General features: G+C 50.8%; 2 long non-coding RNA genes across 7 annotated transcripts; both read left to right on the top strand.

Moving 5' to 3' along the window:
- Positions 1-7,420: 7,420 nt before the first annotated feature.
- LOC311220813 lies at positions 7,421-8,810 on the top strand. Its single transcript, XR_014619267.1, has 4 exons — positions 7,421-7,568; positions 7,690-7,739; positions 8,125-8,218; positions 8,328-8,810. It is a non-coding gene; the product is annotated as an uncharacterized lncRNA (long non-coding RNA).
- A 1,023-nt stretch (positions 8,811-9,833) lies between these two features.
- Positions 9,834-17,931, top strand: LOC311220767. 6 transcript variants are annotated; one of them, XR_014619242.1, is made up of 11 exons: positions 9,834-10,360; positions 11,534-11,701; positions 11,841-11,942; positions 12,636-12,734; positions 13,463-13,536; positions 13,967-14,112; positions 14,243-14,485; positions 15,185-15,582; positions 16,380-16,478; positions 16,902-17,178; positions 17,671-17,931. It is a non-coding gene; the product is annotated as an uncharacterized lncRNA (long non-coding RNA). The 6 variants fall into 6 exon arrangements; XR_014619243.1 differs by having other exon boundaries at positions 11,512-11,701; XR_014619244.1 differs by lacking the exon at positions 11,534-11,701 and having other exon boundaries at positions 9,837-10,360.
- The last annotated feature ends 1,696 nt before the right edge of the window (positions 17,932-19,627 follow it).

Raw genomic sequence — 19,627 nt, 5'->3', positions numbered from 1 at the left:
AAACACGTTGGAAAAAATACAGCCACAAGCTCCGAATGGCACAGTAGGCGAGCTGTGATCCGCCCGACAAGGCCTCCCGCGGGCGGCCTCTACCGCCACCTGCTGGTGGGAAAGGGGTACTGCAGGCGGCCGAGGGGCGCGCATAGCGCGGTGACTCCCGCGGGCGCCCTCTGCCGCCACCTGCTGCTGTTATTCGGGTACTGCAGGCGGCCGAGGGGCGCGCATAGCGCGGTGACTCCCGCGGGTGCCCTCTGCCGCCACCTGCTGGTGTCATTCGGGTACTGCAGGCGGCCGGGGGGCGCGCATAGCGCGGTGACTCCCGCGGGCGCCCTCTGCCGCCACCTGCTGGTGGGAAGCGAGTACTGCAGGCGGCCGGGGGGCGCGCATGCGCGGTGGGGGTCCGGTGGCGCCCCCTGCCGCCACCTGCTGGTGGTAAAGGGGTACTGCAGGCAGCCGGGGGGCGCGCATGCGCGGTGACGCCCGCGGGCGCCCTCTGCCGCCACCTGCTGGTTTTAATCGGGTACTGCAGGCGGCCGGGGGGGGCGCGCATGCGCGGTGACGCCCGCGGGCGCCCTCTGCCGCCACCTGCTGGTTTTAATCGGGTACTGCAGGCGGCCGGGGGGCGCGCATGCGCAGTGACGCCCGCGGGCGCCCTCTGCCGCCACCTGCTGGTGTGAAGTGAGTACTGCAGGCGTCCGGAGAGCGCGCATGCGCGGTGGGGGTCCGGTGGCGCCCCCTGCCGCCACCTGCTGGTGGGAAAGGGGTACTGCAGGCGGCCGAGGGGCGCGCATGCGCGGTGACGCCGGCGGGCGCCCTCTGCCGCCACCTGCTGCTGTTATTCGGGTACTGCAGGCGGCCGAGGGGCGCGCATAGCGCGGTGACTCCCGCGGGTGCCCTTTGCCGCCACCTGCTGGTGTCATTCGGGTACTGCAGGCGGCCGGGGGGCGCGCATAGCGCGGTGACTCCCGCGGGCGCCCTCTGCCGCCACCTGCTGGTGGGAAGCGAGTACTGCAGGCGGCCGGGGGGCGCGCATGCGCGGTGGGGGTCCGGTGGCGCCCCCTGCCGCCACCTGCTGGTGGTAAAGGGGTACTGCAGGCGGCCGAGGGGCGCGCATGCGCGGTGACGCCCGCGGGCGCCCTCTGCCGCCACCTGCTGGTTTTAATCGAACACTGCAGGCGGCCGGGGGGCGCGCATGCGCAGTGACGCCGGCGGGCGCCCTCTGCCGCCACCTGCTGCTTTTAATCGGGTATTGCAGGCGGCCGGGGGGCGCGCATGCGCGGTGACGCCCGCGGGCGCCCCCTGCCGCCACCTGCTGGTGGCATTCGGGTACTGCAGGCGGCCGGGGGGCGCGCATGCGCGGTGACGCCCGCGGGTGTCCTCTACCGCCACCTGCTGGTTTTAATCGGGTACTGCAGGCGGCCGGGGGGCGCGCATGCGCGGTGACGCCCGCGGGCGCCCTCTGCCGCCACCTGCTGGTTTTAATCGGGTACTGCGGGCGGCCGGGTGGCGCGCATGCGCAGTGGCGCCGGCGGGCGCCCTCTGCCGCCACCTGCTGGTGGGAAAAGCGTACTGCAGGCGGCCGAGGGGCGCGCATGCGCGGTGGGGCCCGGGGGCGCCCTCTGCCGCCACCTGCTGGTGGAGAACGAGTACTGCAGGCGGCCGGCGTGCACGCATGCGCGGTGGGGTCCGGTGGCGCCCTCTGCCGCCACCTGCTGGTGGGGAAAGGGTACTGCAGGCGGCCGGGGGCCGCGCATGCGCGGTGGGGCCCGGGGGGGCGCCCTCTGCCGCCACCTGCTGATGGGAAAGGGGTACTGCAGGCGGCCGGGGGGCGCGCATGCGCGGTGATGCCCGCGGGCGCCCTCTGCCGCCACCTGCTGGTGGTATTCGGGTACTGCAGGCGGCCGGGGGGCGCGCATGCGCGGTGACGCCCGCGGGCGCCCTCTACCGGCACCTGCTGGTGGAGATCGAGTACTGCAGGCGGCCGAGGGGGGCGCATGCGCGGTGGGGCCCGGGGGCGCCCTCTGCCGCCACCTGCTGGTGTCATTCGGGTACTGCAGGCGGCCGGGGGGCGCGCATAGCGCGGTGACTCCCGCGGGCGCCCTCTGCCGCCACCTGCTGGTGGGAAGCGAGTACTGCAGGCGGCCGGGGGGCGCGCATGCGCGGTGGGGGTCCGGTGGCGCCCCCTGCCGCCACCTGCTGGTGGTAAAGGGGTACTGCAGGCAGCCGGGGGGCGCGCATGCGCGGTGACGCCCGCGGGCGCCCTCTGCCTCCACCTGCTGGTTTTAATCGAACACTGCAGGCGGCCGGGGGGCGCGCATGCGCAGTGACGCCGGCGGGCGCCCTCTGCCGCCACCTGCTGGTTTTAATCGGGTATTGCAGGCGGCCGGGGGGCGCGCATGCGCAGTGACGCCGGCGGGCGCCCTCTGCCGCCACCTGCTGGTGGGAAAAGCGTACTGCAGGCGGCCGAGGGGCGCGCATGCGCGGTGGGGCCCGGGGGCGCCCTCTGCCGCCACCTTCTGGTGGAAAAAGGGTACTGCAGGCGGCCGAGGGGCGCGCATGCGCGGTGGCGCCGGCGGGTGCCCTCTGCCGCCACCTGCTGCTGTTATTCGGGTACTGCAGGCGCCCGGGGGCCGCGCATGCGCGGTGACGCCGGCGGGCGCCCTCTGCCGCCACCTGCTGGTGGAGAACGAGTACTGCAGGCGGCCGGCGTGCACGCATGCGCGGTGGGGTCCGGTGGCGCCCTCTGCCGCCACCTGCTGGTGGTATTCGGGTACTGCAGGCGGCCGGGGAGCGCGCATGCGCGGTGACGCCCGCGGGCGCCCCCTGCCGCCACCTGCTGGTGGTATTCGGGTACTGCAGGCGGCCGGGGGGCGTGCATGCGCGGTGACGCCCGCGGGTGTCCTCTACCGCCACCTGCTGGTGGAGATCGAGTACTGCAGGCGGCCGAGGGGGGCGCATGCGCGGTGGGGCCCGGGGGCGCCCTCTGCCGCCTCCTGCTGGTGGAAAACGAGTACTGCAGGCGGCCGTGGGGCCGTGCATGCGCGTTGCTTATTACGTCGTTGTTTTTTTTTGATGTGTAATTTCCTACGCTCCTAGGTTTTTCTTCATATGTAAATCACACAGAATCACAGATCTTCTAGGTTGGAAGAGACCTCAAGATCATTGAGTCCAACCTCTGACCTAACACTAAAGTTTGAGCTAATTCCCGTGGAAAATATTTCATTTACTTTCTTGGTTGTATTGTCCTTTCTATGTTCAAAGCTGAGGCATAAATACGGTAAATTTTGCTTCTAGAAACACCCCAGTTCTTTTGTCTGCACTCTGCATGCTGTAAACTAGGGATAGGCACAAAAAAAAACAAATAAATAAATAAATAAATAAAAGAACACAGCTGCTGCTGCTCCTGCTCTCTTTCTTGTGGTTTGCCCCCTCCCCTTTCCCAGGTGATTGGGTTTGGGTGCTGGGCGGGGCCAAATGGTATAGGAGCCCCAGGCATGCCATCAGAGAGCTCCTTCTGCCTGGGCTGCTCTTTGGGGTCAGTGCTTTGTTGATGCTTCTGTTAGCTACATGCAGGGTTCTGTTGGTGGGTCAGGGTCTGGTACGATCTTTTAGAGGAAACCGATCTAGTAGTATGTGCATTTATTGCTTGAAGCTCTTTGGAGGTGATTAATTGTTATAGCACATTTATGGATAGGATGTCAATGTTATTTTGTGCGTTTGCTTTGTTGTTCTAGGTCCCTCGTGATTTTTGCAGGGTTACAGGGCAGATGCCACCAGATCTACCCCTTTTGTTGTTTTTGTTTTGTTCGATTTTTTTTTTCTTGATTTTTCTTTTTCTTTTTTGGAAGGGGGTTTGGGATTTGAGCGTCCTATTTTTTTGGGTTTGGGATTTGAGCATCTCAATTTTGCGGGTTTGGGATTTGAGCATCTCAATTTTGCGGGTTTGGGATTTGAGCATCTCAATTTTGCGGGTTTGGGATTTGAGCATCTCAATTTTGCGGGTTAGGGGTTTTAGGCATAGGACTTCAGGGGTTTAGCGTGGTAAATAATTTGGGTTAGGTCTGTAGGGGTTTCGAGGATGTTTAGGGATAGGGCTTGAGGCTTTTTTGTGTAAGGGCGGGAAGGGCTAGGGTTACAGTGAGTGCTGTTAAATGTAGTTCTCGAAAACTCGGCCTCTGATTGGCCGTGCTGGCTGTCCAGGGAATTCTGGTAGGTGTAGTTTTCCGGCACCAGGCTTCCGGTAGGCCGTGTTGACTGCCCAGAGCATGCCGGGAGATGTAGTTCTGGGACTCCGAACTTCCGGGAGGCCATGTTGGGTGCCTAGAGCATGCCGGGAAATGTAGTTCTGGGACTCTGGACCTCCGGGAGGCCATGTTGAGCGCCCAGAGCATGCCTGGAAATGAAGTTCTCGGGAACTAGGGTTGGGGTTAGGGACTAGGGCTGGGGCTAGGGTTAGAGTTTAGGGTGCGGGTTGGGGTTAGGGTTAGGGCTAGTGAATGCTGGTTCTCTGTGTTTGCAGATGACGGTGAGCGTGTTTAAACTAATTCCAGTTGGAGAAGCTTCAGTTACTTGCTTGGTGCCGTTATCAGTTCAACATTAAAAGCTGCAGCAAAAGCAAAAGGGGATTTTTGCTTCTAGAAACACCACAGGTCTCTTGTCTGCTCTCTGAATGTTTTTGAGATAAAACAGATTTTAAAAAACAAAGGAAAAAAACAAAACACAGCTGCTTCTTTTGCTCTCTTCCTACTTTCATGTGCTTTGCCCCTCCCCTTTCCCAGGTGATTGGGTTTGGGTGCTGGGCGGGGCTAAATGCTATATGAGCCCCAGGCATGCCATCAGAGAGCTCCTTCTGCCTGGGCTGCTCTTTGGGGGTAAGTGCTTTGTTTTTCCTTCTGTCCGTTGCAGGGTTGTTTAGGCAGGCTGGAGTCTATGGATTTCTGGATTTTAAGTGCTTGGAATTCACTTAGTAGAGGGATGTTTAGTAGGGGCTGCTGGCTCAGTTTGGGGCGCGGTTGTCACTGCAGTTATTTTCCTGCAGCCAATAGAGTAAAATTCCAGTTTGCCTTTTAGAGGTGCTATAAGTGGGTAAAGAGAACAGATGGAAGCGTGTGCCACGTGGGGTAGGCAAGCGGCTGAGGTACAGGAGGGGATGAGAGTATGTGATTTTTTTTCTGGGGATGAAATGGACTCAATTTTGTTGGTGTATAATCTGTTCTGCTCCTAGATTTTTCTTTCAATGTGAAGAAAAGTTTGAGCTAATTCCAGGTAAGAAAGTTCCAGTTACTTGCTGGGTCGTATTGTCCTTTTAATATTCAAAGCTACAGCAAAAGCGTGGGGATTGTTGCTTCAAGAAACACCCCAGTTTTCTTGTCTGCCCTCTGCATGCCGTTGAGCTAAAGCAGACTAAAAAATAAATAAATACAGGAAACACACACACAAAAAACAACAATAACAAAAACAACAACAACAACAAAAAAAACCACCATTGGGTGATGTGTTGTGAACGCAACGATCGTTTAATCCCTTTGTTTTCCCAGGTGGTGTGGATGATACTGGTTGCACTGTTGGAGCTTGGATTTGGAGAGGAACAGGTGAGCATAGTTGTATGTTGCATCAGCAGTAGTCAGCGTTGTGGAGAAGGTTGGGCATCATGACCGGCATGCTAGTGAGTGCTGGTACTCTGTTTTTGCAGCTGATGATGAGCCTGGCAATTGCCTAAGATGACGACCAGTGCCTGTGTATTTCTTGAGGCGGAGGGAATTTACCATGCAGCAACCTGAGAGCTAAGTTGGGGGGCACCTGGTATTTGCATATCTGGGGTGGCTAATGGGAGCTGGGAGCCAGAGGAGCATGGTGCCTGCTGGCTGACTAGACTTGGTGCCACGGAGAGGGTGGTTCAGGCTGGGTCACGTTCAGGCTGCTTGTGGCTGGGTCACCAGGCTAATAGAAGCAGCGGGATTATTTTGTAGCGTGAGTGCGTGCGCCAGGCAGGACGGTTTCCTTCTGTTCGTCTGTCCTGTAGTGTTGCTTCTGCAGCGTCTGTTCTGTGCTTCTCGGGTCTTGATATCCTTCTAGCTTTTTACACTGGACTGACCAGACAGGGGACTTGGTAGCGGTGCTGAAGGGCCTCAGTGCTTGTTTTGTCATCGTGGCTCTGATCCGAGCACTTCTTGTCTTGCAGTCGCTGCTTGAAATGCAGTTCTGTTTCAGGTCTCGTGCATCATATTCGGTTTGAGATGGCGTCTGTTTCCATCCTCACTCTTGCGGAAGTCATCTGGGCCGCATCAGGAGCTCTTGCTTGGAAATTGATTTCCTAAGCGTCGTCTTATGTGATTAAGGAGGTATTGGGGAGGCAAGGACAGTCCCCTGACAAGGACTGTGTATCTCGAAACAAGACACCGGAACTCACGATAAGGAAGCGGCAGACGGACAGAGAAACAAATGTAAGGACTATAAATCTCAAAACTGGACGTTGGAATTCATTATAAAGACACAACAAAGGGAAGAATTAGCAACAGCCAGCTCTTGCGATTAAGAAACATGCCAACTCAGCGGATTCCTGACCAAAGGTGAAAAGTACACTGTGAGGAAGACTCGGGGTCTTCCTCCCAAAGACCCCTGCCCATGTCCCAAAGGCCCCTGCCCACAATTCTTGGGAGGCTCTACGCAGGCGCAAGGTGCCAAAAGGCGAATTAGCATGAGAAGCGAGGGAAGGCGGGGGTAGGTAATGAATATGTATAGGCGCCGGTAGAATATTGATTGATTGTATAAATTCAAGACTGCTTTCTGCTTTGGGTATGCACGATAGGTGGAGAGATCCCCCGTGCATCCAGCGCTGCAATAAAGAATATACCGCTTAAAGGAATTTCGGCTTCAATCTTTGAATCATATGGGGTTTTCAGTCCCCATCCTTCTGGTCTCTTGCCTTGAAGGCAGGCTTTTTAGGCCTCCATCACCCCAGTTCTGGCAGTGTCTTCCAGTTGCGTGTCGTGACATTTGCGTCTCTCCTTGGGTCTGGTGCAGAGCACCTGTTGTGACTTGCTGTTGCCATAGGGCTTCCCTCCGGGGCTCACTTTTTCTTGCGCCTTGTGTTGTGTGTTTTGTTTGTAGTGTTTGTGGCGTTCCTGTGTGTGTATGTGTTTGGTCTGGAGCTGTCCTGCCTGGCAGTTAGTGATGACAGCTAACGTGGCAGTGCATGGGTGTGCTAATACATTGTCCGGACTGTGTTGGCGAAGACATCTGGTCTGCCTCTGCGCACGTACTGAAGGGCAGCTGGCACAGTCATCTCTGTGGTGTTTGTCAGATGTGTGTGTGGGGGGGAGAGTTGAGCTGCTTGTGAGCAGCTGCTCGCATAGTGCTTGAATGGTGTGCTTGAGGAGGAGGTCTGTCGAATCTTGAAAGCTTACAGATAAGGGGTTTTTGAAACTTTTATTTTTATTTCTCTCCTGTCCCCAGTAGAGTGTAAACCTTTGGAGGAACCTGTCACAGGAAAGAGCTCCTTCCGGAACTGTTCAGCGCTCCGTAGGCAGCTCGGTGACTGGCTTGGTCTACTTCTGAGGTGTGCTGAGGTATGGGGGCTGCTGTTTTGAAATGATAATATTGTAAACGGGGTCCCTTTGTGTTGTTGAGGGATGGGTGCTAATGCTGGCAGCTGAATGATTATCTTGTGACCGTTTTCATTTGTTAAAGCTGAAACACAGTGTACAACGCGGGACTTGACCGGAGCTGCTTTTGGCAAGGTGAGCGATGAACAGATGTAGCAGGTACTTTAGGGGTGCAGTTGTCACTGCAGTTACTTAACTGCACAAAGTACAGTAAAAATCCTGTTTATATTTCAGGGGTGTTGTAGCTGGCCTAAGAGAGCAGATGGAAGCATCTGCCTCGAGGGCAGGTGAGGGAGCAGAGGTTAGGGAGCAGATGAGAGTAACTGTCCCAGCTGTGCTGTGGCTTTGGATGCTGCTTCAGCCTATGCTTTTCTTTTTGTTTCACAGGTGTGTCGCACAGGCTGAGTGGGGCCAAGCTGCACTCTGAAGAGCAGCACGGGAAGGGCGGGCTGTTTGTGAGCTGGATTGGAGCAGAACTGCCAAGTAGCACGAGGTGACTGTGAAGGGTCTTGCTTTGCAGGTGCCATGGCAGGCTCTCCACAGAAGCGGTTGAGGATTTGAGAAGAGGTTGCAGATCATCGAGGAGCGACACGTGCAGGGACGGCTTGAAAACGGTATGGCTGCTTTCTCTTCTGTTTATCAGGTGTCCCAGGCAACGTGGGCTGTGATGTTAGCCTTTAGGATCGGAACAAAGCAGGCGCTGATGGCGGTCTTCTTTGGTAGGCAAAGAGGTGCCCGAAGCCCCCTCCTGTGCAGCCTGAGCACGCCTCGCTGAGGATGAAGCCTGCTTTCCAGCAGTTCTGGAAACTGTGTTGAGGCTGAAATGCTGCGTCTGTGTTCGGGTTGGGGTTGCACCTTGGTGAGTGTAGGGATGGGTTTTAAGTGGGTGCAGCGGAGGGCCCGGCCCCAGTGTCCTGTAGTGTGTTTTGACCCATCAGCATAGCCTTTTGGTTCTCAGATAGCCTGCTGAAGTAAGTGATTTTTGCTGCGAGTGGAACGGAATTGATTTTGTTGGCGTATAATCTGTTCTGCTCCTAGATTTTTCTTTCTGCGTAAATAAAAGTTTGAGCTAATTCGAGCTGAAAAAGCTTCAGTTACTTGCTTGGTTGTGTTGTCCTTCTAACACTCAAAGCTGCAGCGAAAGCGTGGGGATTGTTGCTTCTAGAAACACCCCAGTTCTCTTGTCTGCCCTCTGCATGCTGTTGAGCTAAGCCTTATAAATAAGTAAATAAACCACAGCTGCTGCTCCTCCTCTTTCTACTTTCATGTGCTTTGCCCCTCCCCTTTCCCAGGTGATTGGGTTTGGGTGCTGGGTGGGACCAAAAGGTATATGAGCCCCAAGTATGCCGTCAGAGAGCTCCTTCTGCCTGGGCTGCTCTTTGGGGGTAAGTGCTTTGTTTTTCCTTCAGTCAGTTGCCGGGTTCTCTAGGCAGGCTGGAGTCTATGGATTTCTGGAATTCTAAGGGCTTGGAATTCACTTCATAGAGGGATATTTAGCAGAGGTTGCTGGCTCACTTTTTTTTTGGGATGGTGGGATACGCTCCTGTGTTTGATCTGTATTTTAATCTCTAGATGAATCAACCCACTTGTGTAACTCTCCAGAGGACTAAAACCAGCTTGATGACATGCTACAAGAGGCTTGACCGCGTTGGTGCAGTATTACCAAGAGACTGAGCAGGGTCACCTTTTTCATCTGCAGAGGGTATGTCTGTCATTACCCCTGCCGGGGCTGCTATGCATTCATGGCCTTGTGGCATTTGTGGACTTCAGTTTGTTTGTTTGTTTGTTCGTTTTATTTGTCTGGCTCTGGTCTCTGTGTTTGAGTCCTCTGCATGTGTGGCACTGTTTGCGTATCCATTGTGGATGTGACCTTCTCTCTTTGTTTCTTGTAGCTCAGGGCGTAGGCACGGAAGCTTGAACGAAGCATGAGGGTGAGTGGACAGCAGTGGGGGCCCCGAGTTGGTCGGTGGACTGTGTGAGTCTGCTTCAGCTGTCGGGCCGGCTTTGCAAGTGCCTTGCGACAGCAGAGTACGTCTCCTGCCACGTTTCTGACACGTGCCAGACGTCAGCGGTTCCAGGGTTCCAGTTCCTGAAATGCTGGAGATGCTCGGAGCACGAGAGGAGCTGGGGCGTCTTCGGGGGGCTGGGGGAGAGGGGACAGGGGAGAGGGGGGCGGCTGTGGCGGCGGGGGGGGGGCAGAGAGGGCAGCAGGAGGAGGTGCCGTTGCGTGCGTGTGGCCGACGCCCCTCTGGGTTGGCTGGACTGCTCCGTCCCGAGGCATGCTGGGAGCTGTAGTTCTGCGCTGCCGGGCGGCCACGTGGGCTCCGGGCTGCGCGGCCGGGCCGGGGCCGGGGCCGGGGCCGGGCCGTGCGCGCCGGGGGGCGCAGGTTGCCGCTGGCGGCGAGCGCGGTTGCCGGCGGTGAGGCGAGCGAGAGCCTCCGGGGGTGCCTCCTCGGACCGTCGGGCCGGGAGGGGCGGGGGGTGTTGAGGCCGGGCACGGGTCCTCGCTGCGCTTGATCGTTGGGCTGCGCCGCGCCGCGCCTCGGAGGCTTTCCTCTCCCTGCGTCCTGACAGCCGGCTCTCTCCTTGTGCTGCGGTTCACCGGGGCAGAAGCAGCTCCCCGCCGCTAGGACCCCTGCGGGGTTTGTTGCCGAGCGAAGGTGGCGCACCGGGTAAAGCGAGGAAAGCCGCAGCTGGCGTGCTGCGGTCGCAGGGTTCTCAGGAGAGAGAGCAGCCCGTCCGTCCCGACTGTCCAGGTAAGTCGCAGCGACCTCGGGGTGGAATCAAGGCGTGCTCGTAAGCTTCCTGCAGCCCCGGCTCAAAGGCTTCATTGAATTTGCGGAAGCGCGAGCTGCTCGGCGCTGGGAAGCGCAAAGGGAAGGAAGGCACGTAGTGCCTGCCGAGTCGTAGTAGCCTCTTAGACCTAGAATGAATTGGCCTGTCAGGCTCTGTCTGTTGCTCAGTCTTTGGTACGAGAGGCTAAACTTTGTCCCGCCTCAGCTTTCGGAGTTGTCCTAGGAATAGACTGGTGCTTGCGGGGCTTTCCAGGACGCTGGTTGCGGTCAGTGAGGACAGACGTGAGAGGCAATTTCTGTCTGTCTGTCTGTCTATTGGTTATGTCCCAAGAGTTTTGCTTGAACTGTGTGCAATAAAGGAGGCCTTGGGCCTGTACTGAGCAGCGAGAGAGAGCAAAACTCTGCGTAAGCACTGGCCGTGGCAACGTTGCTTGGGAGTTGAGCGGCTGGGGGTCTTTCCAGAGGTGGGGGGTCTCCCCAGCGGAGCTCGGTACGCAGGCAGAAACGTGACCTTCGAGGTCTTTGTTTGTCTTGCGCTGCAGCTGTGGTATTTGACCCATAACTGTATGGAGTTGCTGAATTCTAGAGGGGATGATAGAGACGTCCCTGGTTCAGCCTTTTTTTTGCCGCAGTCCTTGCAGAAGTTCTGGAAAAATGAGTAGTATCCTTCTCTTTAAGTTCACCTTTTAAAGAGTTCTTCCTGCAGACTCCTGTCTCCGTGGTTTAGGTACGTGATTTGTGTGAAACAGAGCCAGACTTTCCTGTTAACGAGCGCCCTGACTGAAATTCCCTGTTGTTGGAGAACAAGAACCATCAGTGGTGCTTGGCAGTTTAAAACCTCTTGGCTTACGCAAAGGCTAACTTGCCAAAGCGAATGGGAAGTAGCCTAAAGTTCAGTAAATGCGCTGAATAGAAAAGGCCGTCTTCTTGACGGGAAAAGAGCTTTGCAGAACGTGAGCTTTGTTTCCCGTAGGGCTCCCTGCTTGCCCACCTGTTCAGCGATTACTGCAGGCTTTGACTGGTCCCCTCAGGCCCAATATCGCACACGTGCTGTGCTGCAGACGGTGCCTTAGCTTCCTTGCCGTCTCGTGCTGCGTTACTTGTACCTGCAGAAAACTTACTTCAGTGTCACAGAAACCCCGTGGGAAGCGTTCCCGACTCACGCTGGTAGGACCATCCCGTCGTGGCTGGTAAAATCCAGGAGCAGGACGATGCTTGGAAGAACGTCACCTATGGAGGAGAAAACAACAGTCTCCTTCCTGTTAGGCAACAGGTTTCCAAGACTGGTTTCCCCACCCCCCTGTGCGTTTTGAAGGAGGCAGTCCCTAAGCTGATGCAATCCAACTATCCAACTGCATCTAAGATGCTGGTTGTTACTTCCATAAGCTATAAAGGAACTTAATGTGTTCTGTGGTTTTTTTTTTTTTTTTTTTTTTTTTAGGTCGAGGCTTGTGTGCGTGAGTTTGGCTTGTCGCGATGGCCGGTGTAGATGATCGCTCACGTGCCCCAAAGCTCCTTGTGCTGATGCTGGATCTGCCCCACGGTAAAGGACCGCATGCTGTGTGTTCAGCTTTTCTTCCTTACCGTGTCATCCGTATGTATGTATGTATTTACTTCTCTGAAGGAAAGGGTGGATTTTTCGTGGGTCCCTCTGTGCGCGTCTCGAACCAGGCTGCAGTAAATACGCGTAAGCGAGTAGGCTGCTGCAGCGCGTCCTGGACAGTATCAGGGTGCTACTCTGCTAGCAGTGGAGAGCTGGGTGAAGGTGCCCAGGGTAAGGGCTTGTTCTGCCTCAAGTTGAACAGAAAGTTTCAGGAGTTGAGCATCCCAGGGGATGTTTGTAGGACTGCTGTTAGACGATAAAGGTTCAGATGGCTGTCGACGAAGGGGATTTTGTTGGTTCTTTCTCGATAGCTGTTCCTGCCAAAGATCGCGTCGGTCACAAAAGGTGGTAGTAACCTTGCGGTTTCTATGTTCTGTAGCTTTTGTACTAAAATACACTGGCAGATGAATAAATGAGCAGGTACAAATACACGTGACTCTATAGCTGAGACTAAATAATGTGCAGTTTCTTCTGTGTTTTATCTTTCAAAGCACGTTGTTGCTGAGCGCCTGAGCTTTTTGCTCGCATTACCGAGGAAAGGGAATGGCAGTGCTTCTTCCCCCCTCATCTCTCTCTTTTTTTTTTTTTTTTTTTTTTTCCCCCCCCCCCTCTCCTCTTCTTCCTCGATGACAGGGACTCGAAATGTTTTCCTTGGATGTCCACGTGAAAAACGAAATAAATAAATAAATGCTGATGGTGAAGACACTGACAGAATTGGGTGACATTTTCAAGGTAGAGGAGGGGCGAAGAATGTGGAAATTCCTGGTACATTAGTGGTGCTCTGTTAACAAAACTGACGTATACGCCACTTGCTGTTCCTAGTTTTTTGGTTTGGTTTTCCTTTCAGTAGTCTCCCCGAAGGCTTTTGCGGACACAGGGTGTATCTTTTCTGTTCTTCCAGTATTCGTTTGTCAGGAAAGACGACCATGCAATCCGAGGGCTGTGGACAACCATCTACCAGGTGGTTGTTGCAGCCTCCATCGGTCATGTTATTTGTGCTTTTAGCTCGCCCTCTCCTATATCTTGAGTTGAATTTTTTTTTTTTTTTTTTTTTTTTGGCAACGCTATGTTTGCAGTGATAGCATTGCTGCCGAGGTATTTTTTGACTAAAAATGATCTTAACTGTAGTAGTGAATTCACAGAGTGTGGCTTTGTGTAACGACTCCCGCGATCACAACTTTTTTTTTTTTTTTTTTTCCTTTGTCACAGATAGGAGGAAAGCTCTTTCCAGAGAGATGGAAAGAAAGTTGTTTCAGAATACGTTCAGAATGTCTGAAGTTGTTTCGGAATTTTTTTTTTTTTTTTTTTTTTTTTTTTAGTAGTTAACGGTAGTACAGCCCACAGAGCAATTTCTTTGTGCGTGAGAACTCGCGGGTTAACTGAAAGTTACTTGTTTTATTATAAAACTAGGATTTGAAGCCACGGGCATTCAGAAATGCATATGATATGTCTTGTCACAGTCTTCTAGATCAGCTAACCGGAATGAGAACCAATCTTCTGAAAACACACAGGGATATCGTGGGGCAGGATGAAGGTAAATGGACACGATTATTTATTAATATTCTGGTACAGCTATTTAATTCACCTAAGTAGTGTTTCTGTCCTCGGTGTGGGAGAGGAAGTAGACTTTGCATCGTTTCTTGGGTCAGTCGTCCTTCCCTAGATTCTGAAGGAAAAGAATGAAATTTCTGCCTTCTGTCACAAAACATGTTGTGCGTGCTTGGAATTTGAAAATTAAGTTTCATGGGTGAGCTTTCCTGTGCAACAGGATGCAGTAGATGTTCTTATAGTGATGGTGAAAGGAAAGAGGGGCGTTATTTGCCTTTTGCTTTTCCTTTGTTTTGTAGAGGGAGGAAATAGTGATTTCTAGTTCTTAAATGCTAACACTGGAAATGGAAGCATGCGAGGCTTGTATTTCCTTAGTCTTAAGGTAGACTAAATTTAGATACCTTGTTCTGCTGCAGACTGCCTTCACGGCGTTCCTGTTGCTCAAAGGGGAAATCATCAGGAGTAGTTGAAAATGATGCCTTCACCCCTTCGGGAGATTGATCCAGATCAACCAAAAAGGCTTCTTCATACACTTGGCAGTCTGTTCAAACAGGATGAGAAGGTAGGAGAAGTCTTGCTATCTGCTGTATCATTATTTGAAAAGTAACTGAATTGTAACACGGAGGCAAATACTCTGGTAGTGAATCGACGAAGCAATTGTATTTTACTTATATTAAAAAAAAAAAAAAAAGTCTTTTCAGGGTATGATGATAGATGAAGCAGATAAATTTGTTGCTGGGCCTCAGAATTAAGATCAAGCGTCCTGGAGAGCCCAATACTCCAGCATCACTAAAGAGAGAAGGCGTAGCATGTCGCCGCTATTGCAACGGCCACAATCACTGTTGTGACAAACCATGTTGGTGGGAAAGGGCCACCCTGTGCTGCTGGATCTCCGTCACCATATCTGAACCTCAAAGGCATGCCAACAAATAAAGGTATGTTGGAGTTGTTGTAGTACAGGAACTTGTGTGGTCATAAATGGACATAGTGTGCAGAAAAAAAAAAAAAAAGGTCTCCGTGCTTTCTGTGTTAATTCAAAAGGACACGTAAGCTTTAGAGTTAATTGGGACTGAATTTCTTTGGTCGGCTTAGACAAACAGGCTGTTGCTATAGGTAACGAAGTCCTGAATGAGCAATAATTTTGAACTGTTTCTAAAAAGTGCTGAAACCTTTCACCACGATGGTTTGGCGGTAGCAAGGATTTCATTTCAGCTTTTAATTCTCATTTGTGTATTCTGTAGTGGGGAAGGGAGAAGTGGGGAAGGAAAGTGTGTTTAAAAAAAAAAAAAAAATTTTTAAAATTTCTCACAAATAGTAATTTACCCACCTGTTGCAGCAGAGTCGAAAGAAAAATTTGCTGGAACTGGGGGAAGGAGGGGAAACTTTAGTTTACTGTAGTCACTGAAATGGGAATACAGCAAATAACTTAACGACAGTCATATGAGACGGTAGCAGCCCAAAAGGAGGTATTCCTGTGGTTGCGTCAAAGGGTGAATAAAACTACTGAAGTGATCTGACAGTGCTGAGTAACTCTCTACACAGTACTTTCAACAAGAAGGGATGCAGAATAATGTCCTTCTGTGTTTTTTGATCCTGCAGTTATATGCACTACTAAGCTCCTTCTTAATTTTCAGACACTGGTATCAGTACTGTCCAAGATGGTAATGGAGAGAAGAAAGCAGAAAACTGTCAGTTGCTGGAAAAGCAAATTGATGGCTTGTCTGTGCAAATGGCTTCTTCGGTTCCAGCTGTTAAGGGAGAGGATGAAATGTCACCTGGTGACTTAGACTCTCTACATGATGAGTTCAATTGCTTAAATGATGCAAAGATGGCTTGGATCATAAGCCTGGTACCAATGCACTTGTTCGAGGGCCTCTAAATTACAGCGTGGCTGGAGATGACCAAAAACGAGTGATGGAGTCTACTTCTGAATCTGTGCCAAATTGATTTAAAATAACACCTACAATGTTGGAGGGAAGCGATGCTGGTATTAAAATCAGAGTGGTGAAAGAGGTTCGCAAACGTGGAAGAAGTAAGTTCTTTATTAGTGTATTAAAAATAGGCTAGGGGTACAGAAGACTTTTTCTTGAAATGAGGATCTATTTTGAAAATAAAACCTCAGATTTGGAATGATTTTTGATTACTCGTGTACAAGTAGTGGAAGAACAAGAAAGTAAGTACATGTATTCACAGTCCAACTTTATATCCTCACCGTCCTTACTGCAGCACTCTTAAGCAGGCTTAATCACAGCACCATTCGTGTTTTCATAGTTGGTTCAGAGAAGAAAACACAGAAACCAATGAAAAAATACTGTTGTTTCACATCTAAGGTGTCCGGTTCATTCTTTTGCGCTACTTTTTTTTTTTTTTTTTTTTTGTTAAACTTTATACGAGACAATCGTGCTCATGCTCCACATAGATCGGTCATCTTGTAAAGAGTAGTTATCTTAAACCTCTGCTTTCAAAAATGACAGCTCTAGGTTGAAACATGGCTTGGTATCCCTTTGTTTCTATTAACTGCTGATCATGGCAGCGTGTTCGTGGAGATACAAGGCTTCTCTGCTGATTAAACCTAGTCTGCATTTTCCAAGGGCAGGTGTTTCTAGATACTGCTCTTTTAAGAGAACAAAATTCAGCGTTACATTTGAATATCAGCTAATCGATATCACTTCAAATTATTGGTATGCTGGCTTTTTTTTCTTATGTGCATTACTGTATGCAGAAATGGGAAACTCTAGGCTGTGTTGTTTTTCCTTTTGGCTGTTGAGATTTACTGAAAATGCATTTACAAGATCTGTTTCTAATATCTGTTTGGATCTCTTCTTTAAGATCGTGAAAAAAATCTTCTCTCTTCTTGAGGAGGTACGTACAAGGACGGATGGAAACTCAGAAGTATTTCATTGAATTTGCTATAAGGGAAGGAGCAAGGTTTGTATAGATACGAATGATTCAGAGTTAAACGCTAACGTTGTTCATGATAGCAAATCTCAATCTTTTCCAAAACAAGTGTTTTGTTTTGACATACTGAAATTATTACAGTTTCAGCGGTCAAACTGCCGTTGTATTTTCTGAAGTAAATGGTCGTTACCTAGAGCTGAAGTGTGAAATAGAAAGATATGGGTGGTTATGGAAGAAAGACCCAGAATTTGCGTGGGTTGGGGAAAGATGGCTGTATCAAATTAAATTTGCCATTCTGATGTCAGAAATGAGGGAAGCTCTTCCATGCTGGAAACAGAGAGCCTCTGCTAATACTGTTTGTCGTGGCAAAATAATACTGAGTTATTTAACTGCTGTTTTTGGAAGAAGAAATGAAATTACTTCCCTAGGTTTAAAAATCGTGTCTTAATACAGCACTTAGAGAGAACGCTAGAGGAGCTAGAGTTCAACAGCCTACCCAACAGAGTTAATCAGGTGAACGGTAGATAATAGTGTACCAGCCAGAGGAATACGGACCGGGAATGAGTTTGCTGTGCCGCAGAAGAGTGGAAGAGGACGTAGCTGTTGCCCTCGCCATCCTGGCGGTCAAGTGATCTTACTGTCAGAGTTTGAGAAGAAGCAGCAGAGCTTTAACTTTACGAACCTCTATCGGCAGAAGCTGGGCTGTAACCTTAAGGACGTGCTATGAAAGGTGTGGCTTTTTTCCTGTGGAGGGTGCTCTTTGCTCAACAGGCTGAAAAAAATAACCATTGCTGCCCCTCCTGCAGGTGGTGAGAATTTACTCACTTGAATACTGTCATTAGCCGTTTTATGTGCAATAGGCAGTGGATCGCACTAAAATGGGGCACTGTCAAATGCACACAGTGTCTGCATTGTGGAGAGATCCCATCTGTTGTGTGTCGTGTCTCCCCCCCCCCCCCCCCCCCCCAATAAAAAAACAAACAAACAAACAAAAAAACCTCCCAGAAACACCTGCACTGGTAATATTGCATGTTGCCAGCACAGAGACGAGGGTCTTGTTCCCGAGAACTGCTAGCCATGCCTTTAAACTTGAGATTCAGCGTAGATCGAGAGTAAAGAAACTGCTGTTGTGTTAATGAAAGCTAAAGACAGCCCTGTGACTGTTACCACTTGGTGGTTACTAAACAATCTACCTCAGACTCTCTTCTGTTTTTATCTGCAGACATTATGAAAGCGCACCTGAGGCTTCCCAGGTCCCTGACTTCAGTTCTCTTTCATCCCGTGAGCAGGACGGAGATTCTTCAGGTGGCCTTGCCTTGGCACACGCTGTGCTTTGGAAGCACTAAAAAGAAATGCTTTTAAAAGTGTGCATTTATTTTAATGTTCATACAAAAGAGACTGGTTTTGAACAGTGTTGTTACCGGATCACTAATTTGATATTTTAACTGTATACATTTTTTTGAACATAGGTGTGTGTGTGTGTGTGTGTATATGTGTATATGTATATATATATGTATATATGTATATATAAAACGGTTTATTTTTTATATATATATATATATAAAAAATAAACCGTTTTATTAATTCTCATTAAGTGCTGATCTGAGGAGTCTGTAATGGGCAGCGCTGAATTCCTCGAATTGTCTGTCACCAACAGACCGCTAATATTTTTTGTGAAACCAGTCTGCATATCCTGAAACCCCACTTCTGGTAATAGCTGCGGAATGTGTTTGTTATTTACCTCCCGGTAGCACGTACCCTGGAGCACCTGCCTCATCAGTCAGCTCAGCCTGTACAGGGTGTACATTTTTGCTCCAAGGCTAAAGTGTTAAAGACACCAAGTTCCAGCTTGCCAAATCCTTGGTTACCCGAGTTAATATCCTCCCTTCCGTTCCTCTTACTCTTTTGTTCAAAGGTAATGTTGTGAATCACAGAAAATGCAACGAAGAGTGGAGCACCTGCACGTAATTAATATTTTCCTTTTAAACGGTAATGTGCCAGTAGTAAGTGGCTCTTCAGATAATTTTATTTTCGGTTGTTCTCATTTAAAAACAGTCTCCTGCTCCTTTAACAGCTTTCTTTTAAAAGACAAGTTGAAGTTGTGCTGGCGTTAACAAGCTCTTCACAAGGTACTGGGGCTGTCCTGAGGATTCCACTTGACCAGCCAGCAGAAGAGGCAGGGAAACATACTTACGTTGATGGCCTGAACTTCTCTTCCTCTTACTCTTTTTAGTACTAGCCAGCGTGTGTGAGACATCTTTTCCTTCTCCTGTGAAGCAGGGGGCTGGTCTTTCTGGAAGAGGTTGTTTGACCATTGGAATTACACCAGTGAGATTCAAGAAGGAAATTAAATCCAAAAGCAGCAGCGTATCTTTATTACTACGTTAAGTGAGAAAGTGACACGTGGAACGAACTCGTTATAAACAATTCTGAACTCTTTTTCTTATCGGGAACGTACTTATCTGTACCGTTGAACGTACTTGGGGGGGAAAAAAAAACAAAAACAAAACAAACAAACAAACAAAAAAAAACAAACCACAGTAGTACCTTGGAATACATAGGGCGATTCATCCCTTCAGGATCATTACACGGCAGCTGTATGTCACCACAATACGCCTCTTTTGCTTAATGGTGGACTTCTAAGAGGGAATTTACTTGGGTCAGGTATACTGTGTGTATGTGGTTTTATGCGTGTAGAACTGCCTGTACTACACTATCTCTTAAATAGGTGGTGGTAAGAGGAGACAGCTTTCTTCTAGTAGATTCTTACTTAAGTTTCTTTAGTGATTCCGGGGGCACTCACTTGACCGTGATGTGCCTGAGCAGGGCCTGTGACCTGGTTAGCACCTAAACCTCCTCCTCTGATGTGGTACAGCTGTCTGCTAAATTAGTTACAGAAAGATGGTGACTTTAACTCAGACAGTTCTCTCTTACCTCGCTATTGTTTTACCTGGATAATTTGAATTTGGATTAGAGCGGCGGAGGGAAAAGATGCCTTACGCTGAAACGGACGCGAGTCTGTGAGAAGAAAGCCAGGCGTCCTTGGAGACTGTGCCAATGAAAAGGCGAAGAAAAAATGAGTGGAATAAATCTCAGTGCACGTAGTCCTGCATCCCGAAGGGAGCACAGAAGGAAGGTTGCTTGCTTAGAAGAGCAGTGGATGCTTCGTGCCCGCCTTA

The sequence above is a fragment of the Netta rufina genome, assembly GCF_964035555.1.
Source record: "Netta rufina genome assembly, chromosome: W".
Classification (NCBI taxonomy): Eukaryota; Metazoa; Chordata; class Aves; order Anseriformes; family Anatidae; genus Netta; species Netta rufina.
The sequence above is the reverse complement of the archived record's forward strand: the minus strand, read 5'-3'. Positions and strand labels throughout refer to the sequence as shown.